Consider the following 15,640-nt stretch of genomic DNA (forward strand, 5'->3'; position numbering starts at 1 on the left):
AGGCAATCTGGCATTGGCTTCTCTCTCGAGGTCTCACAGTAGTGGCAGTGCACCTTCCAGGCGAGTTGAACGTCAAGGCAGATGCACTCAGCAGGCACTTCGAAGATCAGCCAGATTGGGTGCTAAGCGACGAAGTAGTAGAAGAGCTTTTTTGTGGCTGGGGTCGTCCATCCATAGACTTGTTTGCAGACGACGTAAACACCAAATGCCACGCCTTCGCGTCCAGGTTCCACAGGCCAGGGACGCAGGGGAACGCTCTACTGTTGGATTGGGCAGGGATGTTCGCATGCGCGTTTCCTCCCCTAGCGCTGATTCCGAGAGTAGTTTCCAAGCTCCTCAGGTCGAACATGGAAATGATCCCGATTGCTCCGGATTGGCCTCGGCAAAGGTGGTATCCGGACCTTCTACATCTGTCTGTGTGTCCACACAAATGGCTCCCTTGCAGGCCGGACCTGTTGAGCAAGATGAACGGGAGGATAATGCATCCCAACCTCTCATCATTGAACCTAACCGCATGGCTCCTGAGGTCCTGCAATATGCACATTTGAACTTGCCTCCCGAATGCATGAGCATTTTAAAGGAGGCTAAGACCGTCCACGAGAGCGTCCTATGCATTCAAGTGGAAAAGGTTTTACTTGTGGTGTAGAGATCATCATTTGGATCCGACTAAGGGGCAGGAGGACGTCATCTTACCATACCTCCTTTCCCTCGCAACTGCTGGTTTAAAGTACACTTCAATTAGACTGCATTTGTCAGCTATTGTAGCATACAGAAAATCACCAGATCAGATGTCTTTCTTTCAGGTTCCAGTGGTCAAGGATTTCCTCCAGGGGTTGAAGAAAGTGTATCCCCCTGTGCGAAATCCTTCTCCTCCGTGGGAATTGAACCTAGTTCTATCAAGGTTAATGTCTCCACCTTTCGAGCCCATCCACAAGGCTTCCTTACAACATCTCTCTTGGAAGGCAGCTTTTTTGGTGGCGATTACCTCTGCGCGCAGAGTAAGTGAGATACAAGCGCTCTGTGCGAAGGAACCATATACTATATTCCACCACAACAGAGTAGTCCTAAGGGCTCACCCATCTTTCTTGCCAAATGTCATCTCGGATTTTCATATAAATCAGTCTATTTCCCTCCCTTCATTATTTCCAAATCCTACGACCCCAGCCGAGCGGTCACTTCACTCCTTAGATCTTAAGAGAGTACTTAAGTTTTATTTGGAAAAGACTAAAGGGATTAGGAAAACGGACCAACTGTTTGTGAACTATGGCTCAATGAGAACAGGTTTTCCAGCGGCCAAGAGGTCCATCTCCAGATGGATTGTCTCTTGCATTAAGTTGGCCTATCAGCTAAACGGCAAACCTTTGTTGATGTCTCCAAAAGCGCATTCCACTAGAGGGAAGGCCGCTACAGTAGCTTTCTTGCATGACATCCAAATGTCGGAAATATGCAAGGCGGCAACCTGGAAATCAGTTCATACCTTTACGAGGCATTACTGTCTCGAATCTGATTCCAGGGCCGATACTCAAGTAGGGAAAGCCTCCTTGACGAATCTGTTAGGGTAGTCTATAGTCTACTCAGACTTACTGATGAGATTACTGTCTTATCATTCCTTTGCCCGCAGGGATGAGGAGAGGCTCGCTACTCTATTCTAATGCTTATGACTATTGATGAGGATCCCCTGGAAGAGAAGGATTAGTTACTTACCTGTAATCCTAGTTCTCTTCCAGGGGTATCCTCATCAAAGTCATAAGCAACCATCCCGCCTCCCCGGGCAAAGGATACTCTTTAATAAGGAGATATTGTTAACCTATTTGTTATTGGGTTTGTTTTCAGTCTCCGAAAAGAACTGACCTAACTGTCACCCCTGGGGCATGATGGGATACAGGGGGTCATGAGTGCCATAAAGGCACGGTGTCAGTTTATTGCTATCCAGCTACAGGTTAGCTTTTCAGTCTTTTTAGACTGTGTGTTTGCAATGCAGCCTGGGAGCTTCCTATGCTTCCAGTGAGTTATGAGAATTTCTACTGCTTTCTGAGCATTAAAACAATTTCTAAACAATCTTTGGTGTTGTTTCTCATGTTTCTAATGCTTATTATACATGTATGGTGGAAATTCTTCACAGCATATTTCAGCTCTAATGTGATATGTATATGTATATATATATATATATATATATATATCACATATAATATAGTGTGTCCGGGGTCCCGCGCATGGGCGGGAATATTCTAATGCTTATGACTTTGAGGATACCCCTGGAAGAGAACTAGGATTACAGGTAAGTAACTAATCCATCCATCGCCCTCACTATCCATCACCCTCACTATCCATCACCCTCACTATCCATCACCCTCACTATCCATCGCATCACCACAGAACCACTCTGCGCAACTCAGCCAACCGCAGCACCCCTCTGCGCAACCACAGCACCCCTCTGCGCAACTGCAGCACCCCTGGTTCAAATATGCTCTCTCAATGTTTCAAGCTTTATTACAAATATCACAAAAAGATGTTAATATTTCACTTCTGTTCTTGGATTTTCATCACAATAAAATATACTAAACATAATCTTCACAAACGTTATTAACAAAAGTTTAAGCTATTGCCATTATAAATTTCAATCACTTTTACTTAAGTATTCATTATTTTAAAAAATTAAAAGCCATTGTTATTTGTAATATCAATACATCTAAGTCACGTAAATACAAAACATGTTGCATTACAAATGCTATAGGTGTCACATTTGCGAAAGGTATAACTATTTGCATTGTAAATGACAAAGCTATTAATTTAGCTATTTTCAAAAACACAAACAAAAAAATTGTCATTTACAAGACCAATAGCTCAAACTTTCCTAATGCGAGACCTATTGCATTGCAAATGCTTGTTGCAAAAATGTTGTCAGGTTTTTGCACTAATCCGATAATCACATTCCCGATATTTTTCAGTGACCCTTCACCCACAAAGAGAAATCTTCTCTCTTTAGATGTTCAGAGTTCTTAAGTTCTGTTTGAATAGAACAAAAGAAATCCTCAAAACAAATCATTTGTTCATAAACTATGGACCTTTAAGAAATGGTTCATCGAAACAAACTATAGCTAGATGGATAGTTTCCTGCATTGCCTGTTTCTCTGTTAGCTACCAAACCCCTACCGGGTAAAACCAGAGGCCATTCTACATGTTGTAAGGGTCACCTGGATGAAAAAATTCCCAATTACAGCAATTTGTAAAGCAGCCACATGGATATCAATTAGTGGTGGGCGGAATTTGCTTAGTCTCTCTACGCAAAGCTCCGCAAAACGGTAAAAAATCTCGGCAAGCACGCAAAAGTTCAGCGAACACGCGGAATTGCTTGTTCCACCCGTTCGTGATACTTTTTTTTCTGTTTGAACGCTGTTTGCGTGCTTGGGGTGAAATATCTTGCGAACACGCATTTTGAAAGCACGAACAAGCAAAAAAACTCAGCGAAGCCGCGGATTGTGGAATTTTCGGCAATTCTGTGTTCTCCACGGAACACTAACTTCCGTGAACGGAATTTACCTATTATCAATTCACACTTTCGCTAAACATTAATGTTTTGGATGACAATTTAAGAGCAAATTCTTTGTTAGGCCATGCAGATCTAAAATTATAAGGTCCCAAATGCGAGACCTATTGCCATTCCAATGCTTGTTATTTCATTTTCTTTCTCTGCAGGTGCTCAATAGAAGACTTTATATTCAACTCGGGGTTGCCTTAATGTCAGATGCTGAAATGTCTCACTACATTGATTTTTTTTTTTTTGTGTTCAAAGGTTTTTTATTAGGAGCTGCAAAGAGATACAACAGTACAAGAAGACCAGTTTCAATAAAATTACGTACAGTGCTGTAATAAAATCATAAAAAAAGAAGTATAAAATTTGGTACTAGTATCGCAAATTGCATTCAGTAAAACAGGCAAGTCCAGAAAAAACAAATAGGGATCCACACATATTGTCTAATAGGCAGATATAGAAGAGTTGAGTCCAAAGTTACACGATGACTTGTATAACATGACCTTCGCCCATCGATGCCCTGAGAGCTGTCTGAGGGTGCTTTTTTGGGACTTTGCTGGCCTTAAGGCACTCGCGCGACCCTCGCTCCGGGCTCAGCCCAAAATGGCGGCGCCTAGTCGCGGTCGGTGTGCCTGATCCACGCGAGCACCGATAGTGCTCTGAATGTCATCAGTCATCCACAGCCGGCGGTAATTACTTTCCAGCCCTGATAATCCGCCCTAAATGCTCATTTGCGGTCAGAAGAAAGTATCTGAACAGCTGTGCAGACTTTAACCGGCTCGTAATGCCTGACCCTAAAATGGCGGCGACACTGTACTCGATCTTCACGTGAATCTTATACTCCGGCTCTCAGAGAGCTTCTAGATGCACCTCAAGAACATCCACTGCCATCCTGAGCCTTGACCTCCCTCCAAGTGAAGGTATGTGCAGCCCCAACCTGCCTCAACACCTCTGTCTGTGTAATGCCTGCACCTGAGTGACTGAGCCCACGTGGTGTTCCTAAACCAACCTCACTGCCGCATGGCTGCATCCTACCACCCATAGTGGAGTTTCTCACCCTTGTTCTAAGAGAGCAACGCACCTCACCTACTATGCAGTGATTGACCTTTGGCCACATGCTAATCTATGCACTCCCTGCCCATATGTAAGCAGTAACCAGTGTCATTCATGCCTTGGATCCTGGCCCCATCCTCTCAGGCGCTCCCAGACGCATAAGCAGTCCTGCAGCCGACTCTCTTTTCACATGAGAGCTCACCCTCATCAGCCAGCAGTGTCCTCCTACAACGCCTACGATCTGACTGTTTCCAGGCAAACGGGTGCATAATCCAGACGCGGTCAGCAATCCTGCGACCCACTCCTATCGCAAAGGTGCTCATCCGTGCCATCCAGCGGTGTTCTCCTCCAACACTATAGGGTCAGGCAGGCTTCCAGCGAGCGAGTACACTCATCAGGCAATAATGTCACTACATTGATTTGATACCTTTCATAGAACAGATAATTTCAGTAAAAAGCAGCCCTGTCATCCCTTACTGAAGGTAACTTCCCCCATGGAGATTCAGGTGTTACCTCCAACTTATGAAGTTCAAGATTTGAAGACAGGGTCCCGGGAGGCATGGGAATAATCTTTGTTTGTGACTTCAGTATGGATACCTACAGTGTAGAACTTGGAATACAAGTAAGTAACTTTTCTTCGGTGTTGTGCTCTCATGCATCATTTATTGGCAGTGCCACAATGTATTATCCAACAGGGTTGGACCAAGTTCTCCAGTATTAGGGGTGTGTCTCATAGATTCACATGCCTGAATCATTTCCCGTCGTCGGAGTGAGTCCCACAGTACATAAAAAAGCAATAATATGCCATAATAAACATAGGAAAAACCAGTAATTCCCAACCAGGAAGTAAAGTAGCCCAAGCTCCAGGAGAAAAAACTTCCACACTTACGACTATCCTAGTCATTTTGTATAGTTCAAACTACAGCAAATCAGGCGACAGCACCCACCAGAAGGTTCTCCCCAGAGGCTCAGGCTTTCAGATTTTGTACTGCACGTCGTGTGAAGGGAAGGTTTCCTGAGCTCTTCTCAGTACTTCTCTATTTTCCTTCTGGAATCTAGTGTTTTGAAGATGTCTTCCAAGAAATCTTTATTCAGACCTTGTGACTCTTGTGGTAAACTCCGGCTTTTTAAAGAAGATCCCCACAAGAAGTGCATTTATTGCCTTTATACTGAACATCAAGTAAAGGACAGCAAGATCTGTAGAACCTTCCTCAGAAGACCCTCAGGGACAGAGAGGGACGCCTGCTTTTCTGGCTACAAAAGCTTAAGGATTCGGATTATCCTGCTTCTGAGGTAGGCAGTATTGCCTCTGGATCTACTTCAGCCTCTAGGAAGAGAGCTGCTGCTGAGGTAACTTCTCCTGGGGCTAAAGTTGCTAAGTAACAACTACCTACTAAGGGGTCTGAGAAGCCTTCCACATCTAAGGCTACTCCCCCTGTTAAGGAGAGAGGTGGTACATCTATGCCCCCGAGAAGATCCACCAAAAAGTTACCTCAGACATCTGAGAAGATTTTACCTCAGATACAGTCGACGAAGCCAATACAGTCGACGAAGCCAATACAGTCGACGAAGCCAATACAGTCGACGAAGCCAATACAGTCGGCAAAGCCAATACAGTCGGCAAAGCCAATACAGTCGGCAAAGCCAATACAGTCGGCAAAGCCAATACAGTCGGCAAAGCCAATACAGTCGACGGAACCATCATTGACTATGACAATAACTGCACTGTCGACGACCTCGTCGTCGTCTAAAGCCAAAAGTCAGGTCGAGTCCTTTGGTGGACCCACAGTCGACGCCGCAGCTATCCTCTTGTACCAGTCTGCAAGTGTGGTCTCAGTCTATGGCTTTTCTGTCGGTGCCAAAACCGTCTTTGCTCCAGAGACGTGGTTCAACCTTGGAACAGTTATCACCTCTGCATATTTCACCGCAAAGGGTACCTCTGCAGGTTCCAGACAAGCTTCTCTTCCAGGGGATCCTCATCAATAGTCATAAGCATTAGAATATTCCAGCCCATGCGCGGGAATATTCTAATGCTTATGACTTTGATGAGGATACCCCTGGAAGAGAACTAGGATTACAGGTAAGTAACTAATCCTTCTTGACTCTGAAGACAGTGAGGAGGATTCTGTCATTGAAGAAATCTTTGGAGCGGCGACAAGTCCTTCCGAACTAAACATAAATTATCAAGAGGACGACTAAGACGATCAACATTCATCTGAACTAATGACATCACAGGTAACAAATGTCCCTGCAGCTCAGGTGCCAATTGCATTGCTCACCAATCTTCAATGCATGCTGGACGACTATTACAGGCGTTTCCCGCCATCAGAATCTACAGGCTCTGTGCCTCATACACCTGCGGTGGAAACGCCTTTACCAGACTTCAGACCTCCAAGGCCTCCTCCTCCTCCGTCCAACCAGCCGGACGAACATTCTTCTGACGAAGGAGAGGTTGATGACGGGTCCATGATGTCGGAGTGGGATGATTACCAAGTACAAACTCCTCCATCTCCTCCGGCTACCTCTGATTCACCACCAGTGGACGTGGGGGGATTCCACCTTCTCATAGAGTGGGCTACGAAGCGCTTCCATATAGACCTGGAACATACGGAGCAGGAATGCTTTCTGTATGATTTTAAAGACCAGCCAAGAAAGCAGGCGAAATCTATACCTATTATAGGCTTCATCTGGAAGGAGGGTATTAAGGTCATGTCTACCCCAGCTTCCATACCTCCGGTCCTGCCACGGATCGATAAGAAATATAAGGGACCTGCAAAATCTCCTGCTTGCCTTATAGGACAACCAAAACTGGATTCAGTCATTGTTCAAGCGACCCAAGAGACCTAGGAAGCCTTCATCTCCAATTGCAGCCCCACCGGATAGGGATGGGAGGCGCTTGGATGCCATTGGTAAACGTGTGTCAACGGAGGCAGCTACCACGGTCAGGGCTGCGTACTCATTGGCCATCCTGGGCAGATATGACCGGCAGATGTGGTTGGATGTTTCCCCATACATAAATCTACTTCCTGAGCCTTCTAAATCTGAGGCACTGAAAATCCTGCAGGAAGGGGAAAGAATCTCGGCTGAGATGATCGACTCGGCGGTGGATGTTGCCTCAACTGGGTTCAGGCAATTGGCTGGTGCTGCTCTCTTGCGTAGACAGTGGTGGCTACGATCCACTTCATTCCGTCAAGAACAAACTAGGGTATTAGATATGCCGTATGACGGAGAGTTTCTGTTTGGCCCGCAAGTGGAGGAAGCCTTGCAGACTATAAAAAAGATACAGAAACAGCGAAATCCTTGGGCACCCTACAATTTCGTAAACCGCCCTTTTGAGGAGCGAGAGGACGTGGATCGTCCTCCAACAGAGGTGGATATACACAACAATCTTCCTACAGACAGGGAAATCAGCGCTACCAAACCCATTGCTATCAGTCCTACGGCAGACGAAGAAATATTCCCAGAACAAGGGGAAACCGGCCTACCGCGAAAAGGACAAACGTCAATGAGACTTGTCACCTGCCACCGCTACTTCCCCACTCTCAAGTAAAAATTGGAGGACCAATATCAATTTTACTCAAAATGGTCATTGATAACATCGGACAGGTGGGTCCTGGACATAGTGGCCAAGGGCCATGCCCTAGAATTCGAACAGTTTCCTCCAAACGTTCCCTCGAAAGGTCCACCTCCAGCTCATCTAAGAGAGCTCTTTCTCCAGATCAATTTGATTTTTAAAAAAGGAGCAATCGAGAGTGTTCCTCAAACTCTAAGGGGAACAGGATTCTACTCCAGATTTTTTCTGGTAAAGAAGAAATCCGGAGAATGGCGTCCGATTCTGTATCTCCGTGCCCTAAACTAATATCTAAAGAAGCTAATGTTCAGAATGTTGTCGCTACAAGAAATACTGAATCTTCTAGCAGCTAGAGACTACATGGCCACCTTGGATCTCCAAGATGCGTATTTCCACATCCCCATCTTACCTCGCCACAGAAAATTCCTGCGATTCAGAGTGGCTGGCAGGGATTATCAATTCAGAGTTCTTCCCTTTGGGCTGCGCTCGGCACCCAGGGTGCTTACAAAGGTTTTGGCTTGTTGGCGGCGCACCTCCGGCTGGAGGGGATACAAATATTCCCATATTTAGACGACTGCCTTATCAAGGCCAGTTCTTACGAGGACGCAGACAATCATGTACAGCAGTGTCTAACCCTCTTTCAGTCTCTGGGTCTCTCCATCAACCTCAGCAAATCCCAGTTGGTACCGTCCCAAAGACGGGCTTTCCTGGGAGCAACCTTAGACACCCAGCTGCTCCAAGCCTTCGTCTCGGACGAGAGACAAGACAAGTTACAGAACATGGCTCAGGATCTACTTTCAAAAAAGTCAGTTTCGGTCCGACGGTTCAAATCCTTTCTGGGGATGGTATCTTCTTGCATTCCATTGATACCGAATTGCCAACTCAGAATGAGGCCTCTTCAGGAGGAACTCAGCTTACAATGGCTGCAGGTCTCCGGCTCCTTCGAAGATCTCATCAAGATTACCCCTAGCATCCGGGGTTCCCTTCTCTGGTGGATACAAAGAAGGAATCTTCAACAGGGATGCGCGTTCCTTCAGGATGCGCTAAACTTTACGATCACCACGGACGCATCCCTCGAAGGCTGGGGAGCTCATCTTCAGGGGCTTACAATCAGCGGCAAATGGAGCCCTCAGCAAAGATGTTAGCACATCAATCTGTTCGAGCTGAGAGCCATCTTCCTTGCACTCGAAGCATTTTGCAATCATCCAAGGAGCCACTGTGTTGGTGCGCACAGACAACACAACAAGCATGCACTATGTCGACAAATAGGGAGGGACAAGATCAGCTCTGTTGTCGCAAGAAGCCCAGGAGCTGTGGGCATGGGCAATTCGACACAGAATCGATCTTCAGGCGGTTCATGTTCCTGGAACAGAGAACGTCCTTGCAGACACTCTCAGCAGTGTCTACTCACGAGTGGGAGCTTCATCAGCAGGCGGTGGATCGGATCTTCTGACAGTGGGTCATCCAGATCTAGACCTCTTTGCTACCAAGAACAGCAAATGCTGGTTCTTTGCAAGTTGGCATCCCCACATAAACACTCAGGCAGGGTAATTCGTTTTCGATCAACTCGTCTCTGATATATGCTTACGCTTTTCCACCAATACCGCTGGTTCCCAGAGTCCTGAGGAAGATGAAGAAAGAACTGTCGGCTGATTCTCATTGCTCTCAGATGGCCTCGCCAATACTGGTTCACAGAGCTCCTTCTCCTATCTGAGTGCGAACCGATTCAGTTGAGTACAATTTGGGACCTACTTTCCATTCAGGACGGTCAGATTTACCATCCGGGCCCGACATGGCTGAGATTAGCAGCCTGGCGCCTGAGTACCTTGAGTTCGCCCATCTAAACATTCCTGCTGATTGCAAGGAATTTCTGGCCAAAGCAAGAGCGCCTGCTACCATAAAGATGTACAGTCTCAAATGAAAACGTTTTTGTATCTGGTGTCGGTCGGCTGGAATTCATCCTTTTTCAGCTAGTCCAGAGGAAATCTTGCCTTTTTTCTTACATCTAGCAAGATCGGAATTGTCTCATGCAATCCTTAAGGTTTTCCTGGCAGCGATTTCAAGATACCGACAAGATGGGACCACTTCTCTTTACTCGTCAAGAATTATACAACCATTCTTTAATGGCCTTTTTAGAATGTTCCCTCCAGTACGTCGTCCACCTCCATCGTGGCATCTCAATGTAGTGTTAGCGCAACTTATGTGCCATCCCTTTGAACCTATCCACAGAGCCGATTTGAAATTCCTTACGTGGAAAGTGTTACTACTTTTGGCTTTGACTTCCTCTAGAAGAGTCAGTGACATCCAGGCTTTTACGGTTCATCATCCCTTCTTAATGACTCTGCGGTGCTCCGCACTAATCCGAAATTCATACCTAAAGTGCCTTCGGATTTCCATCTAAACGAACCTGTAATTTTAAAGACATTGTTTCCTAATCCACAATCACCTGCGTAAAGGGCATTGCATACTCTGTACATTAAGAGATGTCTAAAGTTCTATTTGCAAAGAACATCTACTTTACGCAAATCTGATCAACTGTTTATCACTTATGGTGCAATTCGTAAAGGACAAGCAGTTTCTAAGCAAACAATTGCAAGATGGATTTCTGCAGCTATTGTCTTTTGCCATGCACAAGCAGGAAGACCTCTGCAAGCAACTCCTAGAGCGCATTCTACAAGGGCAGTGTCTTCTTCAACAGCCCTGTTAGCTGGAGTCCCTCTTCAGCACATCTGCAGAGCGGCAACTTGGGCCAGTCGGCATACTTTCACCAAACACTACTGTTTGGATGCGGCCAGTGAGACCGATGCTTCAGTGGGTCGAGCAGATCTACGTAATCTTTTCAACTAAGGTGAGCCTCTAGTCCCACCTCCTATTACTGCTGTCAGACGCTTGCTTTGTTTTTATTGTGCACATGCTCAAGTAACTGCATTTTATCATGCTTTTAATACTGTAATAATTACATATTGCATTATGTGCTTCTCATATTGACAAGCTTAAGCTACTATTAGCGTCTCCCAGGCACGGATATGTACTGCTATCTACTCTGATTCAGGCATGTGAATCTATGAACGACACCCCTAATACTGGAGAAGAACAATAGTTACTTAACTGTAATCTGTGGTTCTCCAGTATTGGTGTCTTTCATAGATTCACATGCAACCCGCCCAGCTCCCCTCAGAGGCTCTTAGGCTACATTGGTTTACCATCACTCCTTGCGAAAAAATCTGAGCCTGAGCCTCTGGGAGAACCTTCTGGTGGGTGCTGTCGCTAGTTTGGACTGTACAAAATGACTAGGATAGTCATAAGTGTGGAAGTTTTTTCTCCTGGAGCTTAGGCTACTTTACTTCCTGGTTGGGAATTACTGGTTTTTCCTATGTTATTATGGCATATTATTGCTTTTTTATGTACCATGGGACTCAAACTCCGACAACGGGGAACGATTCAGGCATGTGAATCTATGAAAGCCACCGATACTGGAGAACCACAGATTACAGGTAAGTAACTATTGTTCTTATGCTGCATGTTTGACTACATTATGCCTGGTTTCTGGCCCTTCTTGACGTCCTCGGTGTTTTAGGAACAGTGTGCAATGACTTCAGGCTTTAAAGCTTGTGAAGCCTGTGCGCGTCAGATGTCTGGCACTGACCTGCACCTTATCTGTATGTGGTGCCTCGGTGTGCACCACGACTCGAAGGACTGGGACGCCTGTCAGAGGATAAAACCAAAGTCCTTGAGGGAGCGGCGTATGAAACTGCTGGCTGCACGGATGTCCTGTACAGCACCCTCCCGTCGCTGCTCTTACTCTCTGAATTGGGCTTGTTCCCGAGGTCGCTCCCGCGACCGCAGCTCGAAAACAGGAAAGCATAAGCACAGGTATCGCTTACGGAGGTCTTCCTCCGATATCCATGCCGCTCCAGCCCATTCCTCTCACACTGTGCCAGGTAAGGGCACACAGCAGCCTCCTCCTCCTCCGTACCCTCCCTTTCCAGGAGTTGGAGCAACGCATACCCAAATTTTGGCTTGTTCTAAGGCACTCCAGGCTTGCTTTGAGTCGCACCCTCTCTCTGGTGTGCTTTCGGGTCCCACAAAGGTTGCAGGCACTCATGCCGGGTCATCGTCTGCGGACGTTTCCCTGGCACTGACTGCGTGTATCGACTTATATTCCGTAGCTGACACGGTGCCGACGAGCCAGGACCCAGAGCACAGCCCACCCCGTCAGTCAGCCCATAGCCCTGAGCGGCTTCCTTCGCTGACGTCCGAGGTGGCACGACGCCAGGTACTACACCAGGCTCGACGCCGGGCCCGGCACCTCGTGCTTCCTCCAGGCAGTTTACAGTGGGTTTGACGTCGGTAGGCATTCTGATCAAGTCCCCTGAGGAGGTAGTCGACGTCCAGGTGACTCTGACACGATGTCGCTCGAGGCCGGTACTGACGTCTATTCCTCTTCCCTTGGTTGAGGTTGTTCCTCCTCCAGACTCATCGGGCGGCGATAGGTCTCCTACGCGGCGTCAGTTGATGCCAGTAGTAGCGATTACTACTCCTCCTTTACAACGTGATGCTTCCCTTGACTTCACGGGTCCAAGGTGCAAGTACCCAGTGTTGCCTGGCCTTCGGGTCAGCCTCCGGCTCATCCACTCCTAATGTCTAGTGGCGTGATTAGTCTTCAACTGTCTCCTACCAACGGTTTAGTCTCACCAACACGGATGGCAACTGAATCAAGTGCTGCCTTCACTCGCGCTATTCATGGGGTGGCTGCTGTACTCTGCTTTCAGCCCCCTGTAGTGCCTCTACTTGATCCTTTAATGGATCTGCTCCACTTGGAGCCTATCTAGGTAGAGCCTTTGTTGCCCTTTGGAGGCTCTTTATTTGACATCCAGCTGTGTGTTTGCACGTGCATCCTCTGCTCTTTGGGACTCAATTGAGAACCTTCTCCCTTCTGTTCCAGAAGTGTCACGGGCAGAATTGCTTCGTCTTCTGCTGCAAGGCAGGGGCATGGCACAATTCTCTCTTAGGTCTTCACTTGATGCAACTGACTCTATGGGGGAAGTTCTTGCTCGCGCTGTGGCTGTCGTTCAATGGGGTGGATCTTTTTTACCGCAACGCGGATTCGGCGGTTTCCTGTCTCTTCTCTGGGCTGCAGTGAATGTTGGTGCCATATTCTCTGCCTTATTTTACGGCGTCAACCTATGCACGGGTTAGTTATAGTGCCCGGTTAGTGTTCAGGGCGGTTTCTGCTACCCACCCACCCCCCCCCACCACCACCACCCCCACCCCTTCCCCCTCGGGGCAGAAAGGCCAAAACAATAGGCAGATCTGCCCCGGAAAGGGGGGGGGGGCAGAAAAAACATGCACAACTTTTGAGCCCCTGTGGAAGCGACCCTTGCCCAAGAGGTTGCTTCCATTTAAATTATTGAATCCCTGGTTAATCCCTGGTGGCTAGTGGGGTTTTATTTCTCCCCCTGGGGGCAGAAAGGCCAAAAAAATAGGCCGATCTGCCCCCAGGCAGAAAAAACATGGCCTAAATTTGATGTTGATCCCCTTTGGAAGCGACCCTTGCCCAAGGGGTTGCTTCCATTTAAAAATAGATACCATCCCTGGTGCCTAGTGGTTAGGGCGAGCAGACCTAAAAGCAGGCGGAGCCTGCTTTGTCTGCGAAGACAACTGTTGTTGGCGTGTTAGAAGGAATCTGAGACGGAGCTCACGCACGAGCGTCGCAGTCTCAGATTCCTCTTCGGGGGCGCGCACGGCACCACACACGCATGCGCATACAGACTCAATCACACACAGTCACGCATGCGCTCACACATTCCCACACGCACACACTCACCCCCCTCCCCCCTCAGGCATACACACAGGCAGGCAGGCACGCACACACACACACACACGCACCCCCCTCCCCCACCACCACCACCACCACTCCTCACGGGGCTCACACGCACGCGCGCGCACACACACATATACACATATCCCCCCTCCACTCACCGTGCTCGAGTCGCCTCGCTGAGCTCCTTTTCTCCACACGCGGGGCACTTCTGTGGATCTTCACGCTACCTCGGCGCTCTCCCTCCATGATGGGAGCCCGCATCAACGCGCAACACCGGCCTCTTCCGGCCGCGTCACAGGCCCCGCCCATGTCACGGGCAAGGATGCCTGACTTCCTGGTTTCGCCCCCGCCAGCAACTCTGCTTCCTGAAAGCGTGCAGCAACCTAGACCGGTAATTTGGGATTGCGGGCAAATTACTTGTTTTACTTGTTTATAATGTACCCTAAATGATTCCAGAGAAGGAAGTGACTTCATTTATGACGTAGTAGCATTCCACAGTTCGGTGCCTCTTGCACTAAGCAATCCATTACCAGGACTCTGGGATCCTGTTTTTCTTGGTATCAGATGCAGGAACATGTTTCAAGCAGAGGTGTTTTCTGGTTTATGTCGCAGTTATGATATAGCGGAACTCAACCAATAGGTAATGGAGTGCTTCACATGAGCAGGATGTTGAGCCTATGCTCGAAGTCGGCAGCTCTGGTCATTAATGCCGATTTCACTTTTAATTTACAGAGCCTTGGAGCAGCAGCGCTAGCCACCGTTTTACAAGCACTTTCACTTTTAATTTTGCAGCCTGTGCGGCTGTCCGGGCATACTAAAGTCTGTTTCAATAGTGCAATGCAAGAAATTAAAAAAACATTTTTTTTAAACACGAAAGAAAAGGGAACTGAGTGTTAACAACAAACAGATTCTGACTTCTAAAGGACTGTTTTTTTATATCCCTTTTTCCTCTAACTGCCTTCCCAGCCCCATTTGGGTGCTTTATGTGTAAGCCTGCTTTCAATGCCCCTGTCCTGGCGTGCCACTGTTGGCATTTACAGTGGTATTCAACGGTGTCGAGCGAGGATGCAGGCATCCTTATGCCATCTGCTCTTTGTGCCTCGCCACAAATCATACTGTACTTTGCAGGGGGCATGTTTTCAACGAATTATTCAGAAGGATGCTGTGCACAGAAATCACTAAACATCGCTGTTACTCGCAGCATACGTTTGTGTAGGACAGCCACTGGAACCTCTGTAAGGCATGTGTGCCTGCAGTGTTGTGCTTGGTGTGCTGCGAACGCTTTCAATGACTGGGCTGTTGATAACCTAGATGTGCACACAAAGATACCGTAGTATATCTGCTCTTAATCCTTCAGTCCCGAATTGCTCGTGGTAAACAATGGCAAAGGCTGCGAAATGTGTATCTAACTGCGTAGAGGGTTAGTGTTGTCTGATAATACAGAGCAGTTTGTTGTTGTAGACCGGTACTGCTGCTGAGAAATAACCAAACAGTTCAACTGGTTCGCTTCCTGTGCGGGAGAACTGTTTCTGCTGAAGGTTTGTTCAAATTCGCCTGTTTGCGGCTGTAATGTTAGAAATGAAAGAATAAAGTTGCCGATAGCAAAGGCAAAGCCACTAGGTATGGTTTTAATATACTACAGTCTGCAAACATAAGCATC

General features: G+C 47.3%; 1 protein-coding gene across 5 annotated transcripts in view; it reads left to right on the forward strand.

Moving 5' to 3' along the window:
- LOC147658884 (serine/threonine-protein phosphatase 2A 55 kDa regulatory subunit B alpha isoform) overlaps positions 1-15,640 on the forward strand; it is a 433,385-nt gene that overhangs the window by 188,797 nt on the left and 228,948 nt on the right. The window lies entirely within an intron of this gene.

The sequence above is a fragment of the Lissotriton vulgaris genome, unplaced genomic scaffold, assembly GCF_964263255.1.
Source record: "Lissotriton vulgaris unplaced genomic scaffold, aLisVul1.2 SCAFFOLD_752, whole genome shotgun sequence".
In the NCBI taxonomy this organism is placed as follows: Eukaryota; Metazoa; Chordata; class Amphibia; order Caudata; family Salamandridae; genus Lissotriton; species Lissotriton vulgaris.